Source organism: Pinus tabuliformis, chromosome 2_2 (genome assembly GCF_031772625.1).
Source record: "Pinus tabuliformis cultivar Carrire ecotype Pingquan chromosome 2_2, CPIR1, whole genome shotgun sequence".
Classification (NCBI taxonomy): domain Eukaryota; kingdom Viridiplantae; phylum Streptophyta; class Pinopsida; order Pinales; family Pinaceae; genus Pinus; species Pinus tabuliformis.
The window spans coordinates 1,290,468,394-1,290,494,466 of NC_142300.1; the positions used below are offsets into that span (position 1 = coordinate 1,290,468,394).

General features: G+C 35.8%; 1 pseudogene; it reads right to left on the minus strand.

Moving 5' to 3' along the window:
* Positions 1-1,974: 1,974 nt before the first annotated feature.
* LOC149198204 (calcium-dependent protein kinase 1 pseudogene) lies at positions 1,975-26,067 on the minus strand (annotated as a pseudogene).
* Between the last annotated feature and the right edge of the window lie 6 nt (positions 26,068-26,073).

Below are 26,073 nucleotides of genomic sequence, written 5' to 3' on the forward strand. Positions count from 1 at the left end.
GTGTTGGCTTGATCAAAACGGGTAGTAGCTTTGTTTTCAAATTGTTTTGAAATGTGGTTAAACCACTGACAAGAAGAGAGCCCGAGCCATCAGTTTCCTCTCGGCCTCAAACAATAGAAAAATAGCTTGACTGAAATGCGACCGATTCCTGTATGCATTGGAACTTTCTCAGAAGCGTCGTTGTTCTCTTATCTTGAAATACCCTCTCTCGAAAATAGAGATTAATGAATTTACTAATAAGAAGCCCGATCTCAAATAAACAGACACTCAATAATATATTCTATTAATTTGAATGAGGAAATTACACACATATTTATACAATCAATAGTCTCAAGATAGGAATGCTATCTTAAACGTACAATAGTGTGGTTGAGAGATTCTCTCAACCACACACTAAACTAGGAGAAATTAAATTCCTATTATGTAGGAACAAACTCCTCAAATGGAGAATTACAACCATAGACAAGTAGGAATTAATTATTTCTAACTCCCCCCGTTAATGACTACTTGTCATGATAGTCAAATCCACCACCGTCACGCGAATTGCATGTACAGAACTTCCCAAAAACAAAGAGAGACCAGTGCCTTTCTAAGCCAAATATTCATGTCCAAATAACAATCGCAAACATTTGCGTTGATTGCACCTTTCAACGCAACTGTCAGATAGAAAAGTGCACCAACCCTCTTATGCTCAGACACACCAATATCTAAGACCGTGAGCCAGGTGTTACTGCAGTCCACCTGCTCCTACGAGCATAAAGCTCCCGTGTACACGTTAGCCACTGAGGCAATATGCCACCACCGGGCAAGTCCGATCTGCCACCACCGGGCAAATCCTGTAGCCACCACCGGGCAAGTCCGATCTGCCACCACTGGGCAAATCCTGTAGCCACTAAGGCTCTGCCACCACCGGGCAAGTCCGATCTGCCACCACCGAGCAAATCCAGAACTTAAATGTGCCACCTCCGGGCAAGTTCGAACTACCACCACCGGGCAAATCCGGAACTTAAATGTGCCACCTCCGGGCAAGTCCGAACTACCACCACTAGGCAAATCCGAAATTTAAATGTGCCACCTTCGGGAACATTTTGTAGCCACTAAGGCTCTATGGATGGTTTCTGGCTCACCACCAACCAGCCACACAGGCAATCCATTACAAAGTGGTTTTAAGATCACCACGAACTTTCAAATACCTTTAAAAGGCTTACATTTCATTCAACATTTTGGAGTTTCTGGGTACATACAATGACCATTACAACAATTGGACTTGTTTATAACATGCTAGGGAGTCTATTCCACAAACCACACTAATTCAAACAAACATCTACTTTGTTGTCCACCATAAACGTTGTCGCTGCTCCTTTACCTCATTTGTGAGGTGTCCACTGATAAAAAAACCAGAACATAGGCACTCACAGCCACACGAAGAGAACACAATTTTCCCTTCAAGAATAGTAATCCAGGACTCCATGGTCCAATCCTCCATCGCATTTCAGTATCCAATTCTCCTGGCACCGCAACATAATGCCACTTCCCTTACTCACAGTATCAAGGCTAGTCACTGTTTTCAAGCATACTGCCTCATGCTCGCTAACAATTTGCAACACGATCTCGATCATCCTCCAATCTCTGATGTAGCTCCAATTGATGTCGTTTTTACTGTCATGTGTTCATCATTCCCTGCAAATTTTCTTAGTGTTGGAATGACTAGTTCCAACACACACTCAGAATTGTGACAATAGTTGGTCATACTAATGTCACTTAAATTACAACTAGTTTCATTGTCATGACAGTGAATCAATATATTGCAACATCATCAGAGAATTAAAAGAAAAAAAAAATGCATTTTGACAATAGCAAATATGTTCCTCAAAAAACAAAATGCACGGAGTTCCATAACACAACTCAACAATGTGTAGATTGTTCTTTTCCTAGATGCTGAGATCCACCATTGCGGCCAACCATTAGAATTGATTACCAAACCCCGTTGCCTGGCAAAACCTCCCGGTCAAGCTTAGAAAATCCTTGCTTCTTAGGATTTCTAACAAGCATCTTTCTAATTAAGTCCTTGGCACTATCTGAAATCGCAGGCCATAGTTCTAATGAGAAATCAATTTAACCCTCGAGGACCTTCTCAAAGATCCCTTGTTCGGTTTTTAGCCAAAATGGAGGAACTCGACTCAATAGAATGTAGAGAATGACTCCAGCACTCCACACATCAGCTTCAGGACCATACTGTTTGCGTAGAACCTCAAGAGCTACATAATAAGGCTACCAACTACATCACTAAATGTCTCTCCTGGTTTGAGGAAGATGAACAACCTAAAATCTATGCTCTTGAGGGGGAATCCTCGCTTTTGTTGGAGAACAAGAAATTCTCAGCTTCAAGTCCTGGTGCATGACTCCTAGTGAGTGACAGGCCTCGAAGACGCCGACGATCATCCTGGTCAAATCGGTGGCCTTGCGCTCGCTGAAGTGGCCCCACTTGACAATCCAGTCAAAGAGCTCGCCACTGGCGTAGAGCTCCACGACGAGATGCACAGAGGTTATGTCCTCGTAGGCCCCTTGATGGTCACCACGTTGGATGCCTGGCCAGGTGGTGCATTATCTGAATCTCCCATCGGGCCTCTTCCACGTCTTGATCCTCAGCTGTCAGCTTCCACTTGGCAAGCGATTTGCAAGCGTACTCTTTTCTCGTGGATTTCTCGATGAACAGGTATGTTGTCTTGAACTGGCCCTGACCCAGCCTCCGACCTACCGAGTACAAATTCTTCAGGATCTTCTTTTTTGCAGATCTACTACTACACCATGGCAGCCACGCTTCACGTCGGGTTGAAATACCGACCTGCGAAACTGCGAAGGAGGATCTCCTCTGGCAGCAGTAACAGTGGCTGGCCACGCTCACAACAGTTCCATCTCACCCATCTTATGCATACGAACTCTATTCAAAACTTCCAATGCGGCAGTCAAGAGCCAACCTTGGACCAGATAGATCGTTTCAATAGTGCTCTTCTTTGCAGTATCCAATACCGCAACACATCCTTTCTTCTCGCAGTCTTCTCCACATAGCAGATCCCTCGTTTGCCAGCAACATTCACTTCGCACAACCCGTCGTTTCAACTGACCGACACAACGTTTCTCAGCACTCTATCACCGCTGCTACAATGCAATTTCAGACTCAGATCCGGCTCCCATGCAAATCTGACACCTTCATGCGAACATCTTCATGCGAACAGTAACACACACCATCCGATCTCCACCTCCAGGCTCCACGCAGCCACGCAGATTCATGTGCAGTTTGGCAACCATTATCCACTAGAGAGCACGCAAACTCTGTTGCACCACGGTTCTCCTTGTGCCACCACTTGGCTCGCAGCTTGCCCGTCTGCTCGGCCTCCCAAACTCTGCCACCGAAAGGCTTCACAAATGCAGAAATCAGAGATCCGCCCTAATCCAAATCTAGAGTCTCTTGATGATGGACAAACTAAACACTAAAAACAAATACTCTTTTATTTCCTCAGCCCAGGATGGGCCAAGCCCAGGGTGGGCCAAGCCCACGAGGGGCCAGGCCCTCACGGGCTCTGATACCAAGATAAAATTACAGACACTCAATAATATATTCTATTAATTTGAATGAGGAAATTACACACATATTTATACAATCAATAGTCTCAAGATAGGAATGCTATCTTAGACGTACAGTAGTGTGGTTGAGAGATTCTCTCAACCACACACTAAACTAGGAGAAACTAAATTCCTATTATGTAGGAACAAACTCCTCAAATGGAGAATTACAACCATAGACAAGTAGGAATTAATTATTTCTAACTATCTGCAATAGCTTTACAAAATCGTTAATGCGATTGAAGTGGGTATCTAATTAGGGAAACTTTTACTAAACTGGTGGTAAACCTCCACATACGAAGTTGAACTCTGCGATCTCTTTAATAACTGAATTCTAAAAATCTGAAGGCACTTCCAAGCTCTGCTCTCTCAACTTGATGGTGTAAAACTGAAGGGGATTGAGATACAAGCTTGGGGACCAAACAGAAATATATATGGCCAAGCTTCCATCAAGCTTCTGTTGGCTATGTGTCAGGTGTTCCACAGATCATGGTAGAGAATTCCAGGTGGTGTAATGGACCACTTTAGAAGCTCCCAACAAGAAATTAATTAACTGCAGTTGATTTTCGTAATTTAAGGAAATTATTGCAGTTGGTTTCAGAAATTAAGGAAATGACTACAGTTCACTTCCATAATTGTAGGTAGTAGTTGGGAAAACTTAAAGGAGCTTAACATTCTCCCACTTGGTCCATACTTCCAATCTTAATGTCTCATTTTAAAACCCATTGATAATCTGTATTAAGTAATAGATACATGAATCATGGCGATAAGTCCTCTAATGACGAGTATTATCTTCCATGTATTACTATGTATTTATTCTTATTATAATTTATGTGGCAACAATTTTTTAATGAATAAACCTTATGTTTATTCCTGGTCCTACACAGAGGAATTTTCTCAAATCAAATTAAGGTGCACATAAATATGAGAAAAACATCACAATAATTAAGAATTTCATTAAAATAACATTGTCCATACAATGAAAAACTACATAATGGAACCAAGTCCCCTATTCATTACATGATCCTTGAATTTAAACGGTGGCATGCCCTTAGTCAAAGGATCAACGATCATCAACTCAGTGCTAACATCCTCAATGACCACTTTCTTTTCTTTAACACATTCCCTTATAGCTAAATACTTAATGTCGATGTGTTTATTTCGACTCCCACTTTTGTTGTTTTTAGCCATAAAAACAGCAACTCAATTGTCGCAATATATTCTCGATGGCCTAGAGATAGAATCCATAATTCTAAGCCCAAAAATGAAACTCTTAAGCCATACACCATGTAAAGTAGCCTCAAAACAAGAGATGAACTCGGCTTCCATAGTGGAAGTGGCAATCAAGGTTTGCTTGGCACTCCTCCATGATACAGCTCCACCGGCCATCATAAAAATGTATCCTGATGTTGATTTGCATGAGTCAACACATCCAACAAAGTCAGAATCTCAGTAGCCAATTACTTCCAAGTTGTCCGTCCGTCTATACATAAGCATGTAGTCTTTGGTTCCTTGAAGGTACCTCATTACTTTCTTTGTAGCTCTCCAGTGGTCTAAACCTAGATCACTTTGATATCGTCCCAACATTCCCACAACAAATGAAATGTCAGGTCTTGTGCAGACCTGAGCATACATTAGGCTTCCGACAACAGAAGCATATGGAATGTTATTCATTTGTTCCCTTTCAAAGTCGTTCTTCGGGCATTGGTTCAAATTGAACCTATCACCCTTCATAGTAGAAGCTACATTTGGTGAACAATCCTTCATCCGAAATCTCTCTAAAATTTTATTAATATAGGTTTCCTGTGACAGACCCAAGATGCCTTGAAATCTGTCTCTATGGATCTTAATGCCAATGACATAAGATGCCTCACCCATATCCTTCATATCAAAATTTTTAGAGAAGAATTGTTTCACCTCATGTAGCAAACCCTTATCATTGGTTGCTAGCAAAATGTCATCCACATATAAAACAAGAAAACAAATTTTACTCCCACTAACTTTCAGGTATATACATTGATCCATAATGTTTTCTACAAAACCGAAAGAAGGAATTACATTATGGAATTTCAAATACCATTGGCGGGATGCTTGTTTTAAACCGTATAATGACTTCTTAAGCTTGCAATCCAATTGCTCACCATCACTAGAGGGGAATCCTTCAGGTTGTTTCATGTAAATCTCATCCTCTGGATCTCCATTGAGAAAAGTCGTTTTCACATCCATTTGTTGCAACTCCAAGTCGAAATGGGCTACTAATGCCATAATAACGTGCAAGGAATCTTTCTTAGATATAGGAGAAAAAGTCTTCGTGTAGTCGGTTCCTTCTTTCTGAGTGAATCCCTTAGCAACAAGTCTTGCCTTGTATCTCTCAATGTTGCCCACTGAGTCTTTCTTTGTCTTAAAGACCCATTTATATCCAATGGCTTTTGCACCATTATGAAACTCAACAAGATCCCAGACTTCGTTACTCTTTATGGAATTCATCTCTTCCTTCATGGCATTGTACTATAATTCTGATTCTTTGCAACTCATAGCTTGTGAAAAGGACTCAAGATTATTTTCAACTCCAATGTTGTAGTTAGATTCTTGCAGATACACAACATAATCATCAGGAATTGCTGATCTCTTTGGTCTAGTAGATCTTCTTAATGTTGTACCATCATCTTCGTGAGAAGTATGTGGTTCAACTTGTTGTTCAAAAGTTCTTGGCAACTCTTGAACTACCTGATCTACTGGAATGTCGTCAGCAGCTTGTGGAACTTCAAAAATTGGTTGTTCAACACCAGTTTGTACTTGAGGGGTGCTATGAACAATAACCAATCTATCACTTGAGGTGGAAGGTTGAGATTCAGAATGATCCTTCTCAGAAACTATGTTTCTGGTTTGATTGCTCCCACTGATCAAGTCATTTTCAAGAAACTTTGCATTTCTTGATTCCACAATCCTAGTGCTGTGAGATGGACAATAAAATCTGTAACCTTTAGACCTTTCAGCATAACCAATGAAATACCCACTAATGGTCCTTAGGTCCAGCTTCTTCTCTTGTGGATTATAAATTCTCACTTCAGACGGGCATCCCCAAACGTGCATATGTCGCAAACTCGATTTCCAACCTTTCCATAATTCAAATGGCGTTTTAGGAACAACCTTGGTTGGAACTCGGTTTAATATATACACTGCCATCTTAAGTGCTTTAGTCCACAAGGATTTAGGAATATTGGAGCTACTAAGCATACTCCACACCATGTCCAATAATGTTCGATTTCTTCTTTCTGCTACACCATTCTGGTCAGGTGAACCAGGCATGGTGTATTGGGCAACAATCCCATGCTCTTGAAGAAATTTAGCGAATGGCCCAGGTGCTTGTCCATCTTCTGTGTATCTACCATAATATTCTCCACCTCTATCTGATCTCACAATCTTAATTTGTTTGCCGCATTGTTTCTCTAATTCAGCCTTGAAGATCTTAAAGGCATCTAATGCTTCACTCTTTTTATGAAGTATGTAGAGATAGATATATCGTGAGTAATCATCTATAAAGGAGATGAAGTATCTCTGACCATGTGAGTCCATGTCTAGACTACATATATCAGTATGTATGATCTATAATATGTCCGAACTCCTATTGGCACCTTTCTTTGACTTGTTGGTTTGCTTTCCCTTTATGCAGTCCACACAAGTCTCAAAATCAGTAAAATCCAGAGTATTAAGTACCCCTTCATTTACCAATCTTTTAATTCTTTCTATGGAGATATGACCTAGTCTCCGGTGCCATAATTTAGAGGAATCTTCATTAATAACGCATCTTTTAGTGCCAGTGTGAACATGCATTGAATCATAAGTGACATTGTTTTGTAAATTAATGCAGTAAAGACCATTAGACAAAATACCATTCCCAACATAATCAGATTTATAAAATAGACTAAAGGATTTTTCTGAAAATTTAAAGGAATATCCAAAAGGTACAAGCCGTGAGACTGAAATCAAGTTTCTAGAAAAACTTGGAACATAAAAGGTCTTTTCTAATTCTAAAAAAAAACCACTACTTAAAGTTAAATAATATGTTCCTATAGCTTCCACATGCGAGTCTATCTTGTTTCCTGATAAGATGCTTTGCTCACTTCCCACTGGCTTCCTTAGGTTTTGAAAACCCTGCAAGGAATTCAAAATGTGAATTTTTGATCCAAAATCAATCCACCATGTGTTAATATTAACATTAACCATATTAGATTCATAACAAACAAACGAGATTGCATTACCTTTGTTCGCAAGCCATTTCTGAAATTTGGCGCATTCCTTCTTCATGTGTCCCTTCTTTTTACAGAAGAAACACTTGGAATCCTTCTTGATATCGGCTTGGGGAGGTACTTTACCTTTCCCTTTCCGATTGGCTTGAGATTTGCCCTTTCCACAAGTTGCCAGCGTTGCACTTTCTCCCAGTTCCATCACCAGTGTCTCTTCCTCTTGAACACACATGGTCATGAGTTCATTAATTGACCATTTATCCTTATGTGTGTTGTATGAGATTTTGAAAAGTCTATATTGGTGCGGAAGGGTTTTCAGGATGTAGTGCACCAGGAAGGACTCCGATATTTCAACCTCAAGTTTCTTCAATTGAGCCACAGTTTCCCTCATCTGCATGATGTGCTCGCGCACACCTTTCACACTGGTGAGCCTTAGGGATGAGAACTTCATGAATAGGGTGCTTGCTAGTGCCTTTTCTGAAGTGACGAATTGATCATCAATGGCCTTTAGCAAGTCTCAGACATTTTCATGCCGATCAACGGAACCATGAATACCAGCTGAAATTTTAGTCTTAATGAACATCATGCTTAGGTGATTAGATCTCTCCCATCGCGCATAAAGCGTGATGTCCACTGCAGTGCTGGTATTAGTGAGTGCCGATGGTTCATCTTTCCTAATAGCATAGTCTATGTCCATCCACCCCAAATGAAGGAGAATCCTTTCCTTCGAGACCTTATAGTTATCTCGCTTAAGTTCAGGGATATCACAATGAATTTCAGAGAAATTTGCAGGTTGTACAACTGCATAAAATTAAAGATCACATGCTTAAGTTAAAAATTGAGGCCTAAATAAAATTTCATGTTTTACCAATGTAAACCATGCTTAAAATTGAATCTAATGACATAAAAATTGCCTGTGGGCTAAATTTCCAATTCAATCAGATTCAATTATTCTTTATGATATAATCTATCAAAATATTCACTTAATTCATAATTTTAAGAGTATATTATGATTATAATTTGATATAAATTCTATCTTAGTTTTGAACTTTATGATAAAACTATTGATTCATAATTCCTGTGGGTAAGTTATGAATATTTTATCCTAATTAATTACATAAATATAATAAAAATTTCTATGGGATAAAATTTATTATATTTAGTATAATTAATTACAATTTAATGTCTAAATAATCTTTATGTGATCCTAACCAATCATAATATATAATTTTATTTAATTAGAGATGTTGTGGCTATTCTCTAATTAATTAAAATTATATGGATCACTAAACATTATTTCTTACATAAATTGCATAAACAAAACTATACACAGTGCTTCACATTTCATGCTACGTGAAATGGCATATACACAGTTTAGTATGAAGCAATTAAAAAATATGGAAAACAGAAACACTCACACGAAGCACTTAAAATTCACTTATAAGATTATAAACAAATCTTAACCAAAGTAAAAATAATGTTTCGTGAAAGGAATAAGTCAAAATGACATTTTAAGTAAACTCCATATAACTGTTTCTTGTAAAAACTGCCATAAATGTCAGCACTACTGTAAACGACAGTAATAATTCCTCACAAGATAAATAAAATTAAAATTAAAACACTGCTTTACACAAATTAAATATGAGCACAATTACAAATTTACACACACCAAGGCAGAGATAAAACTGGGCTCTGATACCAAATGTTAGCAAATAACGATTCTTTATGCGGAATAATTACTTATCGTAAAGAATTGTAACAATGTTAAATCTAAACTTTAATGCGGAATAAATTTTTATGCCCAAGAAAAATACCTCCAACCATTGATGTTAAACACACTCTGATGCCTTAAGCGTAGCAGTCCCTTCCCTTCTTATTTTCTTATGTGTTGGCTTGATCAAAACCGGTAGTAGCTTTGCTTTCAAATTGTTTTGAAATCTGGTTAAACTACTGACAAGAAGAGAGCCCAAGCCATCAGTTTCCTCTCAGCCTCAAATGATAGAAAAATATCTTGACTGAAATGCGACCAATTCCTGTATGCGTCGGCACTTTCTCAGAAGCGTCGTTGTTCTCTTATCTTGAAATACCCTCTCTCGAAAACAGAGATTAATGAATTTACTAATAAGAAGCCCGATCTGGAATAGCTTTACAAAAACGTTAATGCGATTGAAGTGGGTATCTAATTAGGGAAACTTTTACTAAACTGGTGGTAAACCTCCACATACGAAGCTAAACCCTGCGATCTCTTTAATAACTGAATTCTAAAAATCTGAAGGCACTTCCAAGCTCTGATCTCTCAACTTGATGGTGTAAAACTGAAGGGGATTGAGATACAAGATTGGGGACCAAACAGAAATATATATAGCCAAGCTTCCATCAAGCTTCTGTTGGCTATGTGTCAGTTGTTCCACAGATCATGGTAGAGAACTCCAGATGGTGTAATGGACCACTTCAGAAGCTCCCAACAAGAAATTAATTAACTGCAGTTCACTTCCGTAATTGTAGGCAGCAGTTTCCCAGATGCAGGTGTGTAGTACTGAGCTCTGTATGAGGGCGGCTTGGTGGGTTGGCCCGTGGCTTATCACCACTGCCATTTGGCCTCACGTGTTTCTAGCCTTTATGTTCTCTGCAAACACCTTCAATGTTGTGTTAATGCAACTCGTCCTTCCATACCAGCCTCCTTGTTCTTCTGTCATGGCACCCCTCCAATTCCATAATGCTCCTCCCCTGTGAGTGTATTGCTCCCTCGTTGTCGCAGAGCCTTGCTCTCGGCCCAGACCAGGGAATCGTTGTGTTCAGGAATGTGGGGTTGATTCGTTGCCTGGATTTCATGTTTTACGTAGTCCTTCCTGCAATTTCAAGTGTCGCACGTCCTTTGTCATTCTCAGTGCTTCTCTGCGTGCTGAAGCCAGGCTCCTTTCAATCTCCCCCCGCCTTCATAGTTTTGCTGCCTGTTCAACTCCTCCTGCTCTTTTCAACATGCCTAAATTGCGCCAAAGAATGGGCTGCAAGAAGGGAAGCTCCTGTGGGTGAGTTATCCGCCAGCCCTCCTCGTTTACCTCGGACTCCTCGTCTTACTCCTCGGGCTTCTACTCTGATCGCTATCCGGTTACCAGGAGCAGTCGTGGATGAGGTCAAGGGCAGCATATCTCAATGACGAGCTCTCACAATTATCACTCGCACACTGCTTGTTTTCAATTCCCCTGTACTCTCAGTAATCACTCCTTCACAGCTTCAGTCACCATTGAGCTTCGCGAGGGTACTGCTGGTCTGGTGGCCGCAACTCCAGAAGTGACTATGGAGACGAGGGCGGAAGATTTGCCTGGCACTTCTTAGTTTTACAACAAGCAGAATATTCAGAATAAGGACCCTGGTGGAACTGCTACCCAGGACATGCAAACTTAAGCTGGTCCGGGTGTCCCTACTGGTGGCGGTTCTTCTGGCAAAGAGGGTCATCATCCTGGCGGTTCTTCAGGCAAAGAGGGCCATCCCTCTGATGATGATGATCCCTACAATTATGGGTGTCGTATCGTTGAAGAGTCGCCTTCCACCACTCATGAAGCTTAAACAGGTCTGCGTTCTTTGGTTTTTGTTTCTCTGTTGCTCAATGTTATGGTTACAGCTGCTTAATGGATCAAATTACAGTTTTGAACTGGGTAGTGCTTCCCTGTTTATTTGTATGGGCCCAACTAATCTTTTTTGGTCCTTGAATTACCTCTAGTCAGTCTACAGTTTTGACAATGGTGTATTTTGTTTCTATGCCATAGTCATGGTCGTGGTCCTAAAATCTCTTCTGGTCAGTCAACAGCAAGTCTTTTTGGTCAGTGTTCAGCTATGTATTGTGAGTATGCCGCCTCTCTAGGCTAGACCTCTCGAGGCTGCTGCCTCTATGTAAAAATATTTTTTTATCAATATAGGAGTAGACAAATTCAGAAAAAAAATAAAAATAAAAATTGTAGGCAGCAGTTGGGAAAACTTAGAGGAGCTTAACATAAAAGACCAACAATAAGATTATACATAACCCATTTAAGGAAAAATGTCATAGTTCATGCTTATTATCTCTAAAAACTTAATAGAGCGATAATTGAATCTCTAGCAAGAAACCCATTAATTTAACTCTTGTGAAACAAAGGAAGGTCAAGGTTCCAATAACCTGGGGCAGAGGAGACATATGTAAATCTAGTGGTTCCAACCGAAGAAAAAATGATTGCTAAGGGGAGGAGTTAAGACCAAGGCAGGACCTCTCACCTATAAATTATAAACAAGACGAATTAGTATCAACTATACCCTATAGCGCCGAAGTAATTTACCCTTTGCACAAAACTAAAACTCTAACAAGTTAACACATTATATACTTGTGACAGTGTGTTGGAAACCAACAACCGCTGAAGGAAGCCCTAGTGAGAGGGAAAGGGTTAGTTGTATTTTAACAGAATAAGAAGACTATCTGAATATAAGAAAAGTATCCACTAGATAACTTACCTAAAATAAGGAAGAGGAAAGGGTTAGTTGTATTTTAACAGAATAAGAAGACTATCTGAATACAAGAAAAGTATCCACTAGATAAATTACCTAAAATAAGGAAGAACACTGCTGCCTTTTGATGAAAGAACACTGTAAAGGAGCACTGCCGTACCACCTATCCAACACAACCACTAGAATTAACTCCTTGTGAATACTCTGTAATGGTTAACAAATAGTATGTGGAGAATCATAACAAATGTACTTACTAGGGTAGAAACTTATGGAAATGAGCCAAACCCTAGCTCTGAGGGTTGCAGAGGTGCACCGGTTCACAAACTAAATGAGAGGGTTCTGACAAGAGACCAGGAAGAGACGGTTAGCATAAACTAACCTAATGCATATCAGTCGTTCGATCCAAAGTCTGAACGTGAATGGTGAGAACGAGGACAATTGTTTTCTTTTGAACAATTGACGAGACCACCAAAAGCTAGAAGGTTCTTTGGGGTTGGGAAATGTTAAACTATGCCTTTTCAACTTACCTGAAGGTAAGAACATTAATGAAAGAAATCGTGACCATGTAAATAACTATCAGTGTATGGATTTTAACATTAGAAAAACTACAACCAAAGGTATTAAATTTGTATCATATATGAATTTTTGGATTATAACACTTAATGCATGTACTCATTTATTTATTGACTAGATACGATATGATATAACAAAGTATAAAAATATATATGTGTTTCCGTGTTTGAGTGTTGAAGGGTGTTACAAGTGGTATCAAAGTTGAGGTCGCAATACTATGGCCATGGGGGCTTTACTAGGGGATAAATATCATACCACATGGTTTCATATTGGGGGATATATATTGAGTAAAAAATGACATAATATATTGAGCATAAAATAGGGGGTAAAGAGTTTTCATATTAGTAGGTATAAAAAAAAGGGCTCAAACTTAATGAAAAAATATAAAGGGGTATAAAAATGTTAATGAAAAAATGGATTCCTACAATATCTAGTAAAAGTAGGGGCTTTTTAAATTGGGAAGATGTATTGGGTTCATATTGGTAGGGGGTTAAATAATGTATTTTTTAGAGGTATTTTCCAATATGTAGTCAAATTAAGGGTATTTTTTAGTAAGCCATGAACACACGTGATATGTTAGAGGTTCATTGAGTGAAGCCCCTGTGACTATGCCCTATTTGGGCAATTGATTAACAAAATACATAGATTTTGTGATCACAGAAATGAAGTATGATGCGAAGGGGAGATGGAGGTACTCAATCAGTACAACCATTTATCGAATCAGGGTCCTTACCTAGTTCAAGAGTTAACCCAAAAATGTGGGTGTAGTTGGAGGGAGACCAACACAAGCCCACAACTATACTAATGGAAATAGTACAACAATTAAGGACTAAGATGACCAATGTGTGTGCAGACAATGAAAGATTAATGCAAGATCAAAAATGAATATTGAAAATTTTGACTGATCACCAAAACAATAGAACTTTTATACCCACCTTTGGTAATGATGACAGGAATGAGGAGCATAGACACAGAGGGGAAAATGCACCTGAAGGAAGTCATACACAATGTTTGGAAGGGGACAAGGAAGGAAATGAGGAAGATTTTGACAATGTGTTAGACCATCAAAAGAATAGGAAACAGAAAACAAAATTAAAAGGGAATTCAAAAAGATAAAACCTCTCACTTTTGACGGAGAAGTAAAAGAAGTCATTGAATCATGGTTAATTAATATTAATAAGTACTTTCAAATTTATGAATATGATGAAAATATGAAGGCGAGACTAGATATTTATCAATTTCAAGGAAAGGCTACGTTATGGTGGGAAGAGTTTAAGCCTCTTTATGCTATTGATGAACAACGAGTGACTTGGGGATAATTTCATAAATACCTTAAGGAAACGTATGTGACTGAGCGCTTTTATGACGATAAAGCAAAGGAATTCCACGACCTCTGACTTGGACAACTCTCTATGGACGCATTTATGACCAAATTTACATCTCTGTTGAGGTATGTGCCCTACATTCAGGAAGAGAAGGCCAAAGTGCAATGTTTTATGAGTAGCTTACAGGCTTTCATGAAAGACTTGAAATTTGATAATCCCAAAACCATGGAAAAAACTATTAGAGAGGCGTGAATCTGTTATCAGTAGATGAATCAAAATGGGGAAGGTGATAAGGTTGGATCAACAAAAAAGGACAAAAGGGTTTCCAAAACATGAAAAGCATGAAGGGTGGAAATGTCAGAAATCTACATAAGAATCCTCATGGTAAAAATTTAGGAAAGAATCAGCAGAAGCTAAAATTACAAAATGAATCAAAACAAGTGGAGGTCTCCCGTAAAAAAGAATTCAGTCAATCAAAAGAAACTCCATTGCAATGCTCGGGATGTGGAGAGCCCCATTATTACAAAACTTTCCCTCACCATACTAGAACAAAAATGGCTGCCAACATACAAGAAGCTTCTTTTGTTGGTGAGGTGGCACGGAATTTACCCAAGATTAATGCTTCTTTGGATGATCATCAAGATGAATATCAACCTATGATTATCGAATTTCAAGGTAAGGTGCTTAACCATGTTGTATTAATTTTGATAGACCCGGGAGCCAGTTTAAGTTATGTCAGTCCAAAAATTGTTGAAATGTGTCATTTAAAAACCTGTAAGTTTAAAAGTCCGTAGCTAGTGTAGTTGGCCACTGGGGAAAAAAGAAGGGTGACAATGAAAATGGATGACTAGCCTGTCAATATAGTAGGCCAACTAATTAATGTAATATTAAATGTGTTACCTATGGAATCTTATGATGTGTTAATCATGATGGACTGGTTGGAAAAAAATGGGTCATTGATTAATTGTAGAGAGAAGACTATTAGTTATGTTACTGAGGAGGGTGTTAGACAAGAAATTCGAGGTGTAAAAAGGGCCATATCACTGTGACCAATTATCGCCTCTTAGCTAGGTAAGTGACTTAGGAATGGATGGCAGATGTATGCGGTCCAAGTGGGTTTACTAAATCTAAGGGTAAGTCAACCTCCTTAGAAATTTTTCCAATTATACAAGATTTCACGAATGTGTTTCTGAAAGAAATATCGGGGTTACCTCCCAAATGAGATATCGATTTCACTATAGAATTAATCCTGGGAGATGCACTATTGTCAAGAGCTCCTTATCATATGAGTATACTTGAGCTAACTGAGCTAAAAATGCAATTACAGGAATTTCTTGGTAAAGGTTATATTCACCCAAGTGAGTCACCTTGGGGAGCCCCTGTCTTGTTTGTTAGAATGAAAGATAGCACTGTGAGGTTATGTATTGACTATGAACAACTTAATAAGCTAATTATTAAGAACAAATACCCTCTGCCAAGGATCGATGATCTATTCGATCAAGTTGAGGGAGCCACAATGTTCTCTAAGATAGATTTACGATCCGAGTATAATCAGATAAGGGTAAAAGGGGAAGATATTCCTAAAACAACTTTTAGGACCTGTTATGGTCATTATGAGCTTGTGGTCTTTCCCTTTGGGCTTACCAATGCTCCATCAACATTTATGAGTCTCATGAATAGTGTAAGGGTAAAAGGGGAAGATATTCCTAAAACAACTTTTAGGACCTATTATGGTCATTATGAGCTTGTGGTCTTTCCCTTTGGGCTTACCAATGCTCCAACAACATTTATGAGTCTCATGAGTAGTGTATTCCATCCCTGTCTTGACAAATTTATCTTAATCTTCATCGATGATATCCTCATATATTCAACAAATTTAGAAGAGCATGAAAAGAATTTACATATTGTTTTGCAAAGTTTAAGAGATCACTAGCTATATGCTAGATTTAGTAAATGTGACTTTTACAAGGATTGGATACAATATTTATGCCTCGTAATTTCTATAGAAGGAATAGTTATTGATCTAGAAAAAAAAAAAAGACTATCATGGAGTGCCTTGTTCCTACTAATGTTGTTGGTATCTGATCTTTCATGGGTTTAGTGGGGTATTATCGTCGTTTCATTTAGGAATTTTTTAGGATAGCTTATCGTATAACCTCCCTATAGAAGAAAGTTAAAATTTTGAAGCAGACAGCTGATTGTCAGCATAGTTTTCAACTATTAAAACAATTATTAACCACTACCCTAGTCTTAGGGCTTGTTGATCCGGAGAAAGAATTTGTGGTATGTATCGATGCATGTCAAGAGGGAGTGGGGGGTGTGTTGATGCAAGAGGGAAAAGTAATTTCCTATGAGTCCCAAAAACTAAAAGAGCATGAGCAAAGATACTCTTCTCATGCCATGGAATCATGACATGGAATTAACCACAGTGGTGCACGCCTTGAAAAGGTGGAGGCATTACTTGATGGGGAAAAAATTGTATTAATGACTGACCATAGTAGCTTAATTAATTTCTTTAAGAAGCCTAGTCTTAATATACGACAAGCTAGGTGGAAAACCTTTCTAGATGTATTCGATTTTGATATTAAACATTTGAAAGGGAAAGAGAACCATGTAGTTGATGAATTAAGAAATAAATCACATCATGTGTATGAAATCTCATATAATAATAATTTTTTTTTATTTTTTTATTTTTTTATTTTTATTTTTTATTTTTTATTTTTATTTTTTATTTATTTATTTTTTAGTTATTTTTATTTTATTTTATTTTATTTTATTTATTTATTATTTTATTATTTTATTTTATTTTATTTTATTTTTTATTTTTTATTTATTTATTTATTATTATTATTTTTTTAGATATGATAAAAGGGGTTGCCACCAAAGACCACAAATATATGCTTTTGTGGCAGCAAACCAAACAAACAGTTAATTCAAAACAGTAAGTTGATTATGGCATAAAAAAGGATAATTTATTGACATATAAAGAAAGAATATATGTTCCTAATCAGATAGCTATTAGAAATTAGACCCTATGCTGCCAATCTGGGATATTAGAAATTGTTTTATGCTATCAAGAAAAACTACTTTTGGCCTGGAATGAGAAAAGACATCACTGAGTATTTGTCCAAATGTCTGGAATGCCAGCAAGTCAAGGCTGAACAACAACATTCATCTTGATTTCTTCACCCGTTACCCATTCTGCAATGGAAATGGGAGGTAATCACTCTAGATTTTATAACGTGTCTGCCTAAAACAAAGAAGTATAATGATTTCATCGTGGTAGTAGTGGATAAACTAAGTAAAGTAATGCATTTCATTCATGTCCAGTCCAAATATAAAAATGTGCATATTGCGGACATATTCATGCGGGAAATTTTTAGACTACACAGACTACCAAAGGTTATGATCTCTGAAATAGATGTGAAATTCACATTTGCCTTATGGAAAACTCTCTTTACGGGTTTGGGAACTCAAGCTCAATTTAGCACTGCTTACCATCCACAAACAAAAAGAGTGAATCAAGTGTTGGAAAATATGCTACAAATATATGTAATGAAACAACCTAGTAAATGGGAATAATATCTCCACTTAGTGGAATTCACATACAATAACAATTATCACGAGTCACTAAAAATGATCCCTTTTGAAGTTTTATAAGAAAGAAGATGTAAAACACTCATTAATTGGAACAACCCAAAAGGTAAACTAATGTTGAGGCCTGATATGTTAGCAGAAATGGAAGTCACCATGAATAGGGTTCGACAAAATTTAAAGGTTGCTCAAGATAGACAAAAAACATATGCAAACAAAAGAAAAACTTACAAGGAATTCTAGGTGGGAGAACATGTGTATGTTCGAGTGAGACCTAAGAAAAGTACCTTGTAGTGGAAGGAATGTGCAAAATTATCTCCTTGATATTGTGTACCCTTACAAATATTAGAAAGAATTGGACTTGTCACATACCAAATAGCGTTACCTAGCCATATGTGAATTCACATACAATAACAGTTAGGACGAGTCAGTAAAAATGATCCCTTTTGAAGTTTTATATGAAAGGAGATGTAGAACACTCATTAATTGGAACAACCCAAAAGATAAAATAATGTTGAGGCCTAATATGTTAGCAGAAATGGAAGTCACCTTGAAAAGGGTTCGATAAAATTTAAAGGTTGCTCAAGATAGACAAAAAACACATGCAAAAAAAAAAAAAAAACTTACAATGAATTCTAGGTGGGAGAACATGTGTATGTTCGAGTGAGACCTAAGAAAAGTATCTTGTAGTGGAAGGGATGTGCAAAATTAGCTCCTCGATATTGTGTACCCTTACAGATATTAGAAAGAATTGGACTTGTCACATATCAAATAGCGTTACCTAGCCATATGTGAATCCACAACATCTCTCTCTCTCTCTCTCTCTCGCTATATATATATATATATATATATATATATATATATATATATATATATATATATATATATATATGATTCTAGATATATAATTAACTGGCAGGAGGTACAGGTAAAAGTTTTGAATAGATAATTTTTATTTCCTGATAGTTAATTATGTTTATTAAATACCTGTCAGTAACTACATCTTATAATATGAAACAGGTAGAACTGGACAAAGAGTTTCTGGTAGAGCCTCTACATATTCTCGATCAGAGAGAAACAATGCAACGGAGGTGAGATATCACCCAAGTTAAAGTGTAGTGGAGGCACTTTGTCCCCAAAGAGGCCACGTGGGAGGATGAAGGCTTAATGTGAGAATCATACCCTGACCTGTTCGGTGGCAGGAGTAGACACTGAAGACAATGTTTCGCTCGAGCGGGGTAAGATGTAACACCTCTGACTATGTAAATAATTGGTATTTACCTTTTACTGTGCAATACTTGTTAATTCGAGATAGATTAGTAAAGAACTTAAAAGTGTATTTGTTTTATTATTTTAATTGCTTTAAAGAAGAGTTATGCATAGTCAGAAAATAGCTAGAGAAAGACTTGGAAAGAAAATATTGGTTCCAGGTAGTTAGATAGTTACCTCCTTCCCTGAAGAGATGAAAAGAAGATCTCTCAGTTGGGAAAGGCAATAAAATAGAGTGCCTAGAGAGGGAATGAAAAAAAGAGAATTTGTGAGAGGACGCTGTCAAGAAAGTAACATGGTATTGCTGAGGGTCTTCATGAGCTGGTCTTATCCAGTGGAAGCCCATCAAAAATATATTCTAGACTAGACTAGAGGTCTTGAGGTCATAAAATGGTCACTTTCTTAAACTTCTCTAGCAACTAAGAGGCTCGGGGGAGACCTGGACGTAATAGTCAGTCTCGCATGTTGGAAGGAAAGGAGTATTTCTTTGGTTTAATTTTTGGTAGAGAAGCTTAAAGAGATAAGTATTTTGTTTGAATCAGAAAAAGAAAAATGAAAGTATTTCTAATTGTAATGTTTATTTAATGAATTGAAACTTTGAAAGTATTTATGAAAATGTTGTTTATTAAAGAATTTGGAATTCTGGAAAGAAGTTGATGGTAATTCTGAATGTATTGTCATTCTAGACAGAGGTTGAAAGCATCTCTGAATGTGTTGTTATTAAGAATTTGAAATCCTGGTATGAAATTAGAAGAATTTTTTAAATATCTTGGTTGTTAAAAGAATTTAGTACTTCTGAATGGAACTGATGGTGTTCTGAAATAATTATCTTAGGAAAGCTGGGAACTTGGTAAACATAATAGTCGAATTAAGAGTTCATTATAACTTAAGGGACTATCATAATGAAAATATGATTTGTCTACCATGCATTGTGTAGTATGGATTTGTTGAAGTATTCTCATACTAATAAAGATAGAACATATCTTTATGTAAAATGATTGTAGGAGTAAATGAACCCGATGAGTTGGGACGAAACATAACTACAAAAAGAACCTTGGATGAACTCAAACCCACTCCTAGATGTCCCTATGAGAGCTATGAAAGCTAGAAGGACTACATGGGTATAAGGATCATAAGGAGAGTCTTGAAATTAATTTTATAAATAGAATTACAAAAGCTATAGGGATTGGAAAGAGGTTATTTTTTCCATGACGGGACAAGAACCCCACTGGAAAACAATTTGGAAATTATGTAAAGAAACCCCAATACCGAAGTAAGGAAACAAGCTTTGTAAGTCTGATTCCGTACTCCTTGGGTTACCATTCCTTTTTGTAAAAATATGAAACACCCAACATGGGAAAACATCTCTACAGAACTAAGTTATAATCAGGTTTACATTAAGTATATATAAAAATATTGAGATAACAGGAAAACAATTAGCCATCTCCAAGTCACAGGGGCTTCACTGGTGGAGCAATACCATACCACGTGGGTTCATATTGGGGGATATATATTGAGGAAAAATTGACATAATATATTGAGCATATAATAGGGGGTAAAGGGTTTTTATATTGATAGGTATAAAAATGGATCTCAAAGTTAATGAAAAATATAAAGGGGTATAAAAAATGTTAATGAAAAAATGGATATCTGCAATATCTAGTGAAAGTAGGGGTTTTTTTAATTGGGAAGGCGTAATGGGTTCATATTGGTAGGGGGTTAAACAATTTGATTTTTAGAGGTATTTTCCAATATTTAGTCAAATTAGGGGTATTTTTTAGTATTCCACGCGTGATATGTTGGAGGTTGATTGAGTGAAGCCCCCGTGCTCCAAGTATGCAAAGGGTCTGTACCCAAGAGTGGTGTAAACAAATTCAAGAAATAACTATTACACAGTAACTATTATTCTAAGTAAAAGAAAAGACAACGAGCTAGATACGCAGTTAACATGCTAGCCACAAACCCATTTATAACAAAGTTACTGATCAAAAAAGAACTATTACCTCAATATGAGAACTCTAGCCAAAGCCTTAGAAAAACATGAAAAAACATCCTAAAAATGAAAAGTGTTGATTTTACAACTACTATTTTTTATTTATTTATTTTTTTTTTTTTATGCGGGGTAAATTTTCAATATTTTAAAAATTGAGAGTAAAGGAAATTTTTTTGGTGCAAAAGCCACCCTGAAAATGAAAAATGTTGATACAGGAATAACCTCTCTTCTTTACGAGGTAAATTTTCAACAATTTTTAGCAATGATGGTAAAGATAAAATATCAAGTCTCCAAAAAACCTTAAAATCCCAACAATTTTCAAGCATGACATTAAAGATAAAATATCATGTCTCTGAAAAGCCTTAAAATTCAAACAATTTTCAGCCATGACATTAAATATAAAATATATATAATTTTTTTCAACTATAGCATTAAAGATAAAATATTATGACTTAGAAAAACCTCAAAATTCTGACAATTTCTTAACCATGGAATTAAAACCAAATATCATAACATAAAAAAACCTTAAATTTTCAATATATTTCAACCATGACATTATGGAAAAATTATGACTAAAAAAAACTTTAAAAGTGAACACTCGAATGAAAGAGTCATTATACCAAGAGTAATTTCTTTTTTAAATGTTAAACGTATAGCTATTTTCAAATGTTAGCCTAAGACAACTTGACACATTGCAACGAATTGACATGTAGTGTAGGTGATATCGACCTATTACAATGAAATTTTAAAAATCAACCATCAAATTGACACACTGTGGGGGCAGAATTGATCCATTATAATGAAAATTTTAGAGGCAATTATCAAATTGACACATAAAGGGGTTAGATCGCTAATTGAGGATTGACACGAACCCTACAACATAATCATAATAATAATAATAATAAATAGATAAATAAATCAAAATAAAAAACACATAATAATAATAATAATAATAATGAAATATGAAAAGATTAAAAAGATAAAAATGACAAAAAATTCAAATAAAAAAAAATATACAAAATATAAATCAAAGTTTACTTTGAACAACTTGCTATAGTTATCCTGATAATAATAATAATAATAAATTAAAAAAAAAAAAAAAAAAAAAATTAACACAAAAATATGAAAAAATGAAAAAAATGAAAAAAAAATGAAAAAAAAAAATGAAAAAACAAAAAAATATAAAAAAAAAATATTTAAAGAAAAAACTAAAACATTTAACATTAAAAACAAAGAATATAATTAAATAAAAAAAAACATTAAAGATAAAAAAACAAGGTTGCCCTCTCTCCCCTACCTTATTTGTCATTTACATCGACACACTACAAGGTTGTTTAGAGGAAGCAGGTTGTGCTAGCATGATCTTAGTTGGGATAGTCATCATCCTTCTTCTCTATGCTCACGATATTGTTTTCTTGCAAGGTGCCCATCTGATCTTGATAAGGAAATTAGACTTCTTAAGGATTTCTGCTCTACCATGGGTATGGTTGTTAACACTAACAAAATAAAAGTTATGATTATCAAATCTAAGAATGACACTTACGCTAATTTTATGTATGACAATAGTAACTTGGAGGAAGTGTCTTCTTACAGGTACCTAGGAATTGATATTCATCACAAGCTCAACTGGAACTATAGCATTGAGAAAAGGATTAATGGGGGGTGGAAAGCTTAATTTAATCTTGAAAATAATTGTAAAATGACAAACCTCGTAATGTGGGATAAAAATAAGTTCCTCTTTGAAAATTTAGTCTCTCCTGTTATCTTATATGGATGTGAGGTTTGGAGTTGCAACATCTCTAGAGAATCCTGGAGAAATATTGAGCAAAACCAGAAGCATTTTATAACACATAACCTCAAAATTAAAAGCCATACACCCTATCCTACTCTCCTTATAGAAGTGGGTCTTTCCCCTATCGAGATCCTAGCTATAACTAGGATCTGTTGTACAAGTACAAACTCAATAACATAGGAGACCATAGACTTCCTAAGCTAGCTTTAAATTCCAGCAAAAACCACCTAAGGCTCAAACGAGGTTGGTATAAAGACACCAGGGCCCGGTTAAAGCATTGGGAGATCAAAGAGAATGTTGCATTGCAAAACATTAATAACATTAAAAATATTGTTACTTCTAAGTTCAAAGAAAAAATATGGTGTGAGAAAGATTTAACAGCTAAAAGAAAATTAAGATATTATAAGGAGGTCATCAACCCCACCCTAGAAGATCAAAAGTATCTCTATGTTTTAACTAGCTCAAAGAAGAAAATTAATATAGCTAAGATTAGAACGAACTCTCATGAGCTCCATAGTGAAATGGGTCGTTGGGCAGTTCCTAAAACACCATCTCTGTGAGAATATGAACATCGAGGATGAAAATCACTTTCTCTTAGAGTGTGCTATGTACAACCACATTAGATCTCAGTTTCATAATCTTTGTTGCAATACTGACCTTCCTACCCTTTTACGATGTCAAAATTATAGTGAGCTCGTGAGGCTTCTCTCCAAGCTTTTTGAGCATAGGAATAAAATCTTAAATCAAACTAAATAATTCCTTTCTTTAGGTCCGATAGACCAAAGTTTGGTCTTAGTGGACGTTAACCATCATCATCAACGTCATCAAAAAAGTTTGGTCTCAGTGGACGTTAACCATCATCATCAACGTCATCAAAAACTCTTTATTAAAAAAAAATAGACCAAATAAAAAATAGAAATTAAAAATAAAAAATATTAAAAAAACAAAATTTAAAGAAAAAAAAATAATTTAACGATAAAAACAAAGAATAGAACTAAATTAAAAAAAAAAAAAAAAAAAAAACATTAAAGTTAAAAGAAATCAAAATTTTTATAAAAAAAAGGCAACATTAAAAAAAATTGACCAAATAAAAAATAAAAATAAAAACTATTAAAAAAGCACTTTAAAACATTAATAAAAAACATTTAAATTTAAAAAAAAAATACAAAAAAAATTAAATAACACTTAAAAAAATGATATATATATATATATATATATAAAATAAAAAATATAATTTTAAAAATAAATGAAAATAAATAATTTAAATAAAATTTGAATTAAAAATAAATCATTTTTTAAATTAAAAAAATCATTTTTTTTTAATTTTTTTTTTTTTAAATTGAGCCCCTTCGACCCCCTGCTTGGCCAGAGTTTTCTAGGAATTCACCTTCACCTTGGTTAGGGAAAGGAATTCACCCCGGCTAGGGAAAGGGCCTCAAGGTCGCCTAAGGGCTGGCGTAGGGCCGAGACGACCCCTGCTTGGCCAGAGTTGATTCTAGGAATTCACCTCGGCTAGGGAAAGGAATTCACCCCGGCTAGGGAAAGGCTTGAGGGTCGCCTAAGGGCTGGCATAGGGCCGAGACGACCCCTTAGCCGACCCTAGGCGACTCTCAGGCCCCTTGCTTGGCCGGGGTCGATTCCTAGAACTGACCTTGACCAGCAAAGGGAGTCAGAGGGTTGGTGGAGGGGTCGGGCCACCCAACCCCTCCGGATTCCCTCAAGTCTTGTTGCATGGCCGATTGGGTAATTTAAAAAATAATAATAAATTTTTATTTTTATTTTATTTTTTTATATATTTTAAATTTTGAATTATTTTTTAATATATGTATTTTTAATTTTAGTTTTTTTTTAAATAATTTAAAATTTTAATTATTTTTTAATATAATTTTTTTTTTAATTTAAAATTGTTTTTTTTCAATTTTTTTTTTTTTTAATTTTAATTTTAATTTTATTTTAATTATGGTTTTTTTTTGTTAGTTTTTATTTTTTTGGCTTAAATTATATATATATTTTAAATATTTTCTCCATTTATCTATTTATTTTTTAATATTTTTTATTTTATATTTTGTTTATTTTTATTTTTATTTTTACAAGTTAATTTTGTTTTTTTAACATTTTTATGGGTTATATATATATAAAATATGTTTTAATACTAACATGAAAATTAGGAATAGTAAAAAAAAACTATCCACACTTAATATATTAAAAAATTTAACATAAGCCAGAAATGGTTGGTTGATGTTGTTTCATTCTTATCTTTAAAAAAAATTCTTTACTTTAACACTTTTTAAAATCAACATAAAAATGACTAGCATTTAAAAAAATTGTTAAATAAAAAATTTAAAGTTTCAAAAATAAGCTTAAAAATACAAGCGTATTATGAATAACCACTTTTTTATTATTTTGCTACCTCTAATGAGTAACCATGTTTTATATATTCATAACCATTCACGTGTTTGTTCAGAGGAAAACTAATCATAAATGAACCAGACACAATAAACTGCCTTTAAAACAAACATGTTCTTGCATGTGACATCGGAGACTCTTGAAACAACAAATTACTTTGAATAAATTCTTCATATAAACAAAAGCTTAAATTCGACTCGGAGTAGATAGAGTCATCATTAAAAGACAAACAATAAAATTATACATAACCCATTTAAGGGAAGATGTCACACTTCATGCTTATTATCGCTAAAAATACAACAGAGCGATAACTGAATCTCCGACCAGAAACCCAATAAATTAACTCTCATGAAATAGAGGAAGGGTAAGGTTCCAATAGCCGGGAGCAGAGGAGACATATGTAAATCTGTTAGTGTAGATCGAAAGAAAACTGACTGCCGACGGGAGGAGCTACGACCAAGGCAGGACCTCTCACCTGTAAATTATAGGCAAGAAGAATTAGTATCAACTATACCCTACAGCATCGAAGTAATTTACCCTTTGCAGAAAACTGAAACTCTAACAACTTAAATTATAAACTTGCGATAGTGTGTTGGAAACCAGCAACCGCCGAAAGAAGCCCTGGTGAGAGGGCAAGGGTTAGCGGTATTTCAAAAGAATAAGAAGACTACCAGAATACAAGAGAACTATCCACAAGATAACTTACCTGAAATAAGGAAGAACCCTGCCACCTTTTGATGAATGAACACTGTAAAGGAGCGTCGCCATGCCGCC